This window comes from Dipteris shenzhenensis, chromosome 28 (assembly GCF_047967505.1).
Source record: "Dipteris shenzhenensis isolate YYH24624 ecotype China chromosome 28, Dip_SZ_1.0, whole genome shotgun sequence".
Classification (NCBI taxonomy): Eukaryota; Viridiplantae; Streptophyta; class Polypodiopsida; order Gleicheniales; family Dipteridaceae; genus Dipteris; species Dipteris shenzhenensis.
This window is the reverse complement of record NC_141623.1, coordinates 21,636,819-21,646,805: the sequence shown is the minus strand read 5'-3', so window position 1 is coordinate 21,646,805 and position 9,987 is coordinate 21,636,819. Positions and strand designations below refer to the sequence as shown.

Sequence of the window (9,987 nt, the reverse complement as noted above, 5' to 3'; positions counted from 1 at the left end):
TTTCAAACTCACTTTCTTTCTTTAAAAAACTGAATAGGACGCTTGGATAAATCCTACACATCCTACATCCAAGAACGCAATGCTATTTCTTTCTCAATAATGGTGCATGCCAGGATCTAGTTTAATAGAGATAGATTTATATGAAATAGAGGATTACTTAATCTGTGAAGCTGTAACTTCACATGGTTTAGATGTTATTGTAGATATAAAAAGACTAACAGTCTCTTCCACAGTTTATGACTCCTCAATCGGCACAGTTTAAGTTGGATTGATGTGCAGCCATGACAACGTGTTTGGGCAATCGCGGGGTGGCCAAGAGCTTCAATGGCACCGCTTTGCTGAGCACCAGCCCGAATGCTTCCTCCATATCCAATTCCTCCGGATGATCAGGTGAGCCTGGCAATGCCCAATCGAAGCATTGAATCAGCGTCGCCAGTGTTGTGTGCACCATGTTCAAGCCCAATGCATACCCAGGGCAGCTCCTCCTTCCGGATCCAAAAGGAATTAGCTGAAAATCAAGGCCACGCACCCCTACTTCGCTGCTGGCCGAGCCACTCGTGAATCTCTCAGGGTTGAACTCCAGTGGCGCTTCCCACAGATCGGGATCCCTTGCTATTGCCCACGCGTTCACGAGCAAGCGCGTATTCTTGGGTAGATGGTAACCTGCAACGTTGCAAGGTTCTGTGGACTCGTGGGGTAATAGCAATGGTACGACTGTGTGTAACCGGAGCGTTTCTTTCACAATAGCTTGAAGAAACTTGAGGCGTGAAATGTCTGATTCATGTACGCGTCGGCCTTGGCCGACTACTGCATGTAGCTCTGCCTGCGCTTTCTCCAAGAGAGCTGGATTTCGCATCAGCTCAGTCATTGCCCATTCAATGGTAGCCGCCGATGTATCCGTTCCAGCTGCGATTATGTCCTGCACAATTTCCCAATAGGATTGAGCTTCCTTATGCTAGTTTGTAGGATGTAGATTCGTATGAGAGATTTCGCACACTTACCAACATCATTGCCTTGATTGTATCGTCATCGATTTCTTCAACGTTATTCCTTTGATTTTCCAATAGCACGTCCACAAGGTCCAACTGATCTCTAGAATTTTCATCTCGTTTCTTACGGTGCTCTTGAAGAATCTTCTGGAAAAGAACATCTAATTTTCTGGAAAGAGATCTCATCCTTCGTTCATAACCTTGTAAATCCAGCCAACTGAGGTATGGGATGTAGTCTCCAAGGTTGAAGGCTCCCGCTAAGACTGAATCTTCTTCAAGTAAACACCTAATCTCTTTAGCATCCAGGCTTCCCGATTCGAAATACTTTTCACTGAACGCCATCAGAGTCATGGCGTTTGTTGACAATGTTGAGATCTTTTCACTTATGTCTACTGGCTTTCCCTGTTCAGAATTTTCTAAGATGGAAGAGAGCATTAATGTGGTCTCACCCTCTCGGATGGGGCTCAGAAATTTGATTTGGTTGGGACTAAAAAGTTGGACAATACAGAGCCTACGCAGGTTTCGCCATTTAGGGCCATAGGGAGCAAACGAAAGGTCTCGACCTTCGTACAGCAGCAGTGAGCTGAAAGCCAGCTTGGGCCGAGAAGCAAAGACATGGTCGTGGGTTTTAAGAAACTCCCTAGCCATATCAGCGGAGGAGGCAACAACGGTAACGACGGAACCGAGGTGGAGATGCATAATAGGACCATAGAGCTTGGACAGGCGCAGCAAGTCACGATGGGGGAATTTGCTTAGCAGATGCAAGTTCCCGATAAAGGGCCATGAGGGAGGACCTGGAGGAAAGCGCAGGCGATGCTGTTTGTGGGAAAGGGAAGCCAGGAAGGCAAGAGAGAGGAGAAGAACTGCAAAGGGGAGGGCAAAGTGAGGAGGAAGCCAAGGTGGAAGCAGGAGGATCGCCATGAGAGTGAGTGATGAATGGAAGCGAGTTTGCAACGTAGTGCATTTGAGGTCTTTTGCGTGTAGACGAAGATCCTTACATGAGCCCTTCGTTTTCAATCTCTTTAAGGTCTTATAAAAATTAAGCCCTTCGTTTCAATCTCAAAAGAGATTGAAAACGATCCTTCGAATGTAACTCCCCATAATGCAACTCATGTACCAATGAAAGTCTTGTAATTTGTGAGTCTCCTCAAGGCGTTCGGCCTTACATTCAACCCGTAAAGAGATTGAAAATGATCCCTCCAATGCAACTCCTTATAATGGTGGCCCCCAATCCTTGGAAAATCTCGTAAATTGTGCCTTACATTTAACCTGATAAGAGGTTGGAGAGCGGTCCCTTACACTCCCTTACATTCAATCCAAAAAGAGATTGAAATTGATCCCTCCAATGCAAGTCCTATGCTAATGCCACTTTCCCAACATGTGATTTTGTCGAAAGTCTTCTAAATTATGAGTCACTAAAGAGTTTGGTCTTACAATCAAAGAGATTGAAAATGATCCTGATTCTGTCGAAAGTCTTCTAAATTATGAGTCACTAAAGAGTTTGGTCTTACAATCAAAGAGATTGAAAATGATCCCTTACACTCTCTTTTGAATAGAGATTGAAAATTATCCCGTGAATGTAACTCCTTTGATAATGCAACTGGATGTGGCCGCCCCATGTTGAGGTGATCTGTGGAAAGTGTTGTAAATTGTGAGTCACTGAGTCACCACAAGGAGCTTGGCCTTACATTCAACCTAAAAAGATATTTAAAAGGACCCCTTTACAATCCAAAAGTAAATTGAAAATGATCCCTCGAATGCAACTCCTCATAACACTACTTGAGGTGGCCCCTAATATAGAAAGCCAGCTCTCAAGCCAAAACAAAATGCAACTTGATAGTTATTTTTGCTCTTATTTTGAGATTGCCCTAACATTCAAGCATCAGTGAGGTGAGAAACACTCAAGCATTGGTGAGGTAAGAAACATTTAAGCATTGGTGAGGTAAGAAGATCACGTACATAAGGTCACTAAGGTGTCCTAACATTCAAGCATTGGTGAGCTAAGAAACATTCAAGTGCTGGTGAGGTAAGAAGAGCACCTAGATAAGGACTCCAACTCTAGACCACTCAACCCAAATTTAAATTCAGCACTGAAGAAATATCATACATCTTTGAATGTATTATGGGCTCTCTTCTCATGGGATCATGAGTTTTTTACACAAATTCCACATTCCATGCTATAATGTACTTTAGATGCTATTTTTCCTAGGGTAAAATAGCTTGTAATACATATCTAAAACCAAAGAAAAAAAGTCCAAAATGAAATTGTAAATTAATTTTGAACACCAAGTTAAAAAATTTGAACCCTCCAAGAACAAAAATCTCTTCAAGATCAATAAATTGCCAAAGTGTTTTGTTAGAAAATCATGTGAAGTTATAAATCAGGTTAATAACTTTGCAAGAGATTGAAAGAAGATGCATTAACATGAGAGTCTTCTAAATTGTAGTTGTACTTTCCAACTTGAATGGCCTTTCAATACATGTGTAGCTATAAAAATATGTTTCTTATAAAGACTTAATAATGATGTCAAAGGAAAAATGAGGATGAAGATAAGATGGAGGGAGATCAATTGCTATGAGAGTAAGAAGACTAACGAATATGCTAATGAATGGAAGCACCCATCATTTCTAATGGTTCTAAAGGGTTGTCCCTTCTTTTTTATGAAGGCTAATTTTGTAAATCACCCTTCCAACTAGAACACACTTGTGTTTTAAGACAAACCTTAATTTGAAAAAGAACAAAAATTTATTTTTTCTTTCTCAATGATTTATTAACCATGTTTCCTAAGAGGTAGTGCTATAGTGGAGAATTCAATTCTCCTTTGTGAATTTCCACATGTAATGTTTTTTGCAATTCTTTTGTGAAAAAGCTAAGTGCTTTCTTTTTGAGTATATGAAGATCCTTGATGTGGATCCATGAAAAGTCTTGAAATTGTGTCCACCTAGTACCACAAGGATTTATGGCTATACGTGCCCTTAGTTTCAATCTCAAAAGAGATAAGAAATGGTCCTTTGAATGGAACTCTAAATATGGAACTTGAGGTGTGTCGAATACATAAGCTGAGGCAAAGACTTTCCACGATGAAAATGGAGCCCTTGATAGGTATTTTTTGCTCATTATTGAGGGTGTCCTAATTATAATATTCAAGCATTGATGAGTAAGAAGAGCAAGATGATAAGGTCTCCAAATCTAGTCCACTTGACCTTAAATTCAAAGCTGTAAAACATCATACATCTTTGAATGCATTATGGATGAACTTCCTTCTCATGGGATATCAAAATTTTGTGACTTTTTAAACAAACTCGCTTCCATGCCATAATATACTTTTTATTGCTATTTTTCATAGCTAAACTACATTGTAGCACACCTTTTTCCTAGGTAAACAACCTTATAACACATTGTGTGTGTGAGGTGTGTGTGTGTGTGTGGGGGGGGGGCGTCGCGTGGGGTTCACTATGTATAAAACCTCTATATCACATGCATTCAAGGCTTATTTGTAAAATCCCTTATTTATACATATATCATGAATAGAACACATCCTTTTTCTATTCAATTTGTGAATACGGGGGTGGTGGGCATCGCAGGGGGTTCGCTCTGTATAAAAACTCTATATCACATGCATTTAAGGCCTATTTGTAAAATCCCTCCTCACCACCCGGTGAAGTGAGCTTCACACCCACGCCAGCAGCCTTGGTCGAAGGTTTGTAAGCTCCATCAAATTGAAGAATCCAAGATGTCATCACGCCAAGACTAAAATTCGGACATCCCAAGTTTCTCGGTAGTCCAAGATAGGTAGGAGGAGAGGGTGGGGAGAATTCAACACTTGAGCCAAGCGTTCAGCACCAAATAAACTTGCAATCCTTTGTTGATAGTTTATCTTAAGACCAAAAAGAATTACAACTTGAAGCTCAAAATGAGGCACAAAAGGTTGATTAGGTACAAATGGATTCCTTGGTCGAAACATTACCAACCATAGCCGAGGCCTAGAAACCTTTGTAGTGAGATTGAGAATAAACCATTCAGGACGAGCTTATCCATAGGAATCAACAAGCAGATGCGCCAAATCTCCCCCCAAGCTTGGGGAGCATCCCACCCTTCAATGAAGGACACCGTTTTAATTACCTCTGAAGCAGCAAGTAGTTCGATCACCGCACAATGAGTAGAAGTAAAATTAAAATTCTCCCAGCGTATCAGTAGTTCTTCACCATGAATCATCCACAGTGTATCATTCCACCCATCATCTCCTTGAACAATGCACTGGACAATCAGCCGTTGAAGGTCGACATGAAGATCAAGGAAGACATCTCGTGCATTGGTAGCCGTAAGGTGCGGAGGACCAGGCACCAATTCCTTAAACGCGTCGAGAAGTGACATAAATGTCCACCCTCCTTGTGTGGCGTGCGTCTGTGAAGTGAGCTTGGAGAAGTTCTGAATCGGTGATCTAGCAGAAGATGTGGATAGAGCACATAAAATGAAGTATTTTTGCTTTTTACAGCAAGAGAAAACTCCCTACGGTTAGAGAGTTACAGTTCCTGCAATTTCAATATATGAACAAAAATCATTACATTTTTACCACTTCCAACTTGTTGGCCCAATGATAAGTCTCCCTTTTGTGAAGGGGGAGGTCTTGGGTTCAAATCCTACTCTTTAATAAAAAGAGAGGAGAGGAGAGGAGAAGGAGAAGAGAAAGAGAAGAAGAAGAACAGGAGAGAGAGGGGGGGCGCCGGATCTGTTATTACAGTTTTGCAGGAACTCAGAAAACTGTCCGCGACCCGAAGCCGCAGCAGTCCAGAGAACTGTTGCGCGGGCAGTAGCGGGCAGAAGATGCACAGAGCGAGAAGACTGTCCACGACCAGAAGCCGCAACAGTCCAGGAAGCTATCGCGCGGGTGAACGCAGTAGACGGGCGAAGTGAGAAAACTGTCCGCGACTAGAAGTTGCAGCAGCCCAGAAAACTGTCGCGCGGTCAAACACAAGAGACGCGCGAATCGAATGCACGCACAGTAGCTTAGAAGGAGCACAGATGGTATAGTTTTGTAGATGCGACCGGTACGAGTAGAAGATTCGCCACTAGCCGTGGAGATTCATATCCCAGCAGCCACACCAAATCTATTAGCCGGAAAAGAAATTGAGACCAGAGGCTAGAGGCTAAGCATGGCGACGCTCGAGGGCCATAGAGAAAAGGAGACCGTGAGGGCGAACCGTTGTCATGGGAGGGGAAGAGGAATTAGAAGTGGAGGGAAGGAAGAGGGAGACTATGACACAAGGGGAAAAGGAGAGGGGGAAGAGAAGCATGTACATGATAGGAGGAGGAATGTAGAGATGGAGACATCAAGGGAAGAGAACCATACTTTATTTGAAAGAAGGGATGAGAGGGAAATATCAAAATACTAGCTAGGTGGCTTTACAAGAATGAGCGTGTCTCATCAAGGAATAGCCCCCTCCTTTTATAGCCAAAAGAGGGGGTCCCTCCCCATTAATGTATCCTCGCACATGCATGGTGTGTGTGGAAAAGTCTCCCATGTGGGCTAGGCAGTTACGCACTCTCAATTGTGTGCGACAACCCTTTGCCTCAATTTTCCACATAAATCAAGCCCCATATCTCAAGTCTATGATACTCCCTTGGTCTCTTTCCAATTTTATAATATGTTCAAACCTCTAGGAGGACAAGTGGAGGGTTGGCACAAGGAATCTTGCCACCTCATCCTACTTTCCCCATTATTTAACTTGCTCTCTTGGACCTTCTATACCTCCCCCACATGGGCCTATCCCATATGGAGGGAATAACTCAATATAATATCCATCTCCACCTATTTTATATTGCTTCTCCCATGGACTTTGAGCCATATCTCACTAAATGCAGCCTAGGTGGAGGGGTGGCACATGGAGGAGCCATGCCACCTTACATTTTATAATATTACTATCATGGATTATGTACAACACACCTTATGGGTCCTCTTACATGGAAGGGTGGCACATGGTCATGCCCTGCCACCTCAACCTTGGGCCCTATGCACACCATATTTTATTATACTATTGCCACATATACAAACACACATACATATTAATGCCTTTTTCCTTAGACAATTTTATCCATAACATTGCATGTAGACTTCCTCGTCTAGATAACCATTGAGAAATGCATTTTTGACATCAAGCTGATACACATTCCATTTGCTAAGTGTCACTAGTGATATCAAGAACCGTATGGAATCCATCTTTGCTACTGGAGCATAAGTCTCATCATAGTCTTGACCATATTGTTGTGCAAATCCTTTTGCAACTAGTTTGGCTTTGTATCTTTGAATATTGCCATCTGGATTGTACTTCACTTTGTATACCCATTTGTTTGCTATGGCCTTCTTTCCTGGTGGAAGGTCACATAATTTTCAAGTATTATTCTTATACAAAGCATCCATTTCTTTATTCATAGCAGTTTGCCATTCCGACTTGTCTATTGCATCTTCGAAGTACACTGGCTCTTCTGTAGCCATGATGGAGCCATGATGGTAGTCATAAGAGCATAATTTGTGGTTTCCACCTGAATTGCTTTGCCTTTCTGAGCATATGTCAATTTGGCTGGTGGTCTGCTTTCCCTAGTAGACCGTTTGAGTTGCTGTGGCTTTGCTTGGGGTGTTGATGGCAATTCTTGCTCTTCTTCATCAACCTATTCTGTAGATGACTGTGCAGTCGATGCTTCTATCTCCTGTGTAGGTGAGGTTTTCCATTCTGATTCCTCATCAAAGATTACATCTCTGGAGATAATGACTTTGCGGTTGATGGGATCATACAATTTGTATGCTTTGCTTTCTTCACTGTAGCCAACCATGATGCATTTGCGTGACTTTGCATCCAATTTCCTGCGATGATCATCATGTATGTGGGCATATGCTATGCAACCAAATATGCGGAGATGCCCAATGTGTGGCTTGTGTCTAGTGAATGCTTCATAAGGAGTCATACCTTGTATCTGTTCGGTAGGAAGCCGATTAAGCAAGTAGTTTGCTGTAGCTATTGCTTCTACCCAATACTGATTCGGTAGATGCTTTTCACTAAGCATTGCTCTAGCACTGTCTGCTAAAGTCCCATTCTTCCTTTCAGCTCTTGCATTCTGCTGAGGAGTATCTGCGCATGTGAATTGTCTTCGAATGTCGTGACTTCTACCAAAAGTTCATGAATGCTGAAGACATGTATTCACCTCCTCTATATGATCTTATGACCTTGATCTTTCTGCCTGTCTGGTTTTCTACCATGGCCTTGAATTCTTGAAATCTTGAAAACCCTTCAGATTTCTCTTTCAGAAAGTAGACCCAACAATATCTGTTGTAGTTGTCGATGAAGGTCAAGTAATAACTTAGCAGATGCCTCCAGATTGAGGTTGCTAGTTGTAGACATGGTGCAAGGAATGTACTCAAAAGTGTTGTGAAGATCTCTGTATGAATCAAATGCAAATACATTGAATATGCCAAGTGAAATCTCTAATCGTCGGTGAAGATATAACTGCAATATATAAAATCTGATCTATATTACAAGGCTTGTGGCAATGATGCCCGGAATAGCCAAGAGGCTTTACAAGGCTAAAATGATGTGCACGACGCCGTGAGATAGCCGAATAGGCTTTATAATGGTGGCATGTGTGTGTGAAATAAAGTGCTATTTGCCCACTGAAACAATATGCAATGCCTCTGTACTCTCTGAAGTCTGCTCACTAAACTGATGAACGTAAGGTTTCGGGTAATGTCATGATGTGAAACCGTATGTGAGCGTATGGATTGACTCCGAGTAGGTACTAGTCGGGAATTTCAGGCATAGCTTAGATTGGCAACTTGGGGAAATTCAAAGCGTCCCCTCTATAGCGATCTAGTCTACTCTGATCTAGATCTAAACCAACCGTCGATCGATGAAAGAACAACAAATAATTCCTTTTCTTTTGTTCTTTTTAAGTGCTGGGTCAGATGTGTCGATGTAGAGGCAAAAGTGTGTGAAGGAAGTGGTTTTGTCGGCGAGGCTCAAATGTGAGTGTAACTTGCACCGAAATATGCATGTGATGTAACGAGCGCATAGAGCACAAAAAAACGAGCGACTTTCCTTTTTGGAGTGCCCTCAAATTCTTCCTGGATCAAGAGATACGACTTGATCTAGGTGGAGGGGCAAAAGGAGTGCAAATGTGCTCAATGATGGTGTCACTGTGGGTCACATGCAGTGATGATGTGGCACTGTGCCTAGCAAAAGGTGTGCTAGTGGAGCCCTGTGCTGAGGTGGCAGAAGTGGTCACATGCAGTGACTGTGAAGCACCGTGTGTGCCTACAGAGGTCAGAGCTGACTTGACAGTTGAGGTGGCACTACTGAGGTGGCACAGATGATGATGTCAGCAAGGTGACATGGCAATGATGATGTGGCAGTGATGATGTGATAGATGATGTGACATAAATGACATGGATTGCTGATGTGGCACAAGTGACGTGGACTGTTGACATGGCTGATGATGTGGCCTGATGATGTGGTAAGGTGATGTGGCAGCCTTACGAGGCTACTGATGTGTCAGATAAGGAGATAAGGCCATGTGGAGACTTGTTGATCATACCTTGGCTAACCTAGATTAGGTTAGGTGAATCGCGGTTTAACCTTACCTGGGTTGGCTTGACCAACCTTATCCAACCCTCTTGAGGTGAGGTTGTGGTGAGGATGAGAAAGCTGCCACGTGTCGCTTCCTAGGCAGTCGAAATCTTGTAGATTCTGATAGAATTTAAGAAGATTCTATCTCCTTCTTCGTTGGAGCTCATTGGAGAGCATGGTTGGAGCTCGTTGACAGCGAGGTCACTTGTTGCTGCTGCTGCTTCTTCGTCACTTGCGAGGAATGCTTGGAGTCATTGGCTGCCCGTGAGATTTAGGCGCTGAGCAGGCCTTACTCGCTGGAGACCTTTAGACTAGAGATGATGGTGCGCTGTGCATGAGGCGTTGAGGCCAGTCGTGGAGAAGCGGCTGGTCATAAAGGAGC

General features: G+C 42.9%; 1 pseudogene across 1 annotated transcript; it reads right to left on the bottom strand.

Annotated features, from left to right (window-relative positions):
* Nucleotides 1–244: 244 nt before the first annotated feature.
* Nucleotides 245–1,652, bottom strand: LOC147883318 (flavonoid 3',5'-hydroxylase 1 pseudogene; annotated as a pseudogene). The gene is made up of 2 exons (XR_015543777.1): nucleotides 1,002–1,652; nucleotides 245–919 (listed from the first exon to the last, which is right to left on the bottom strand). The product of XR_015543777.1 is annotated as a flavonoid 3',5'-hydroxylase 1 pseudogene (transcript).
* Nucleotides 1,653–9,987: the final 8,335 nt, after the last annotated feature.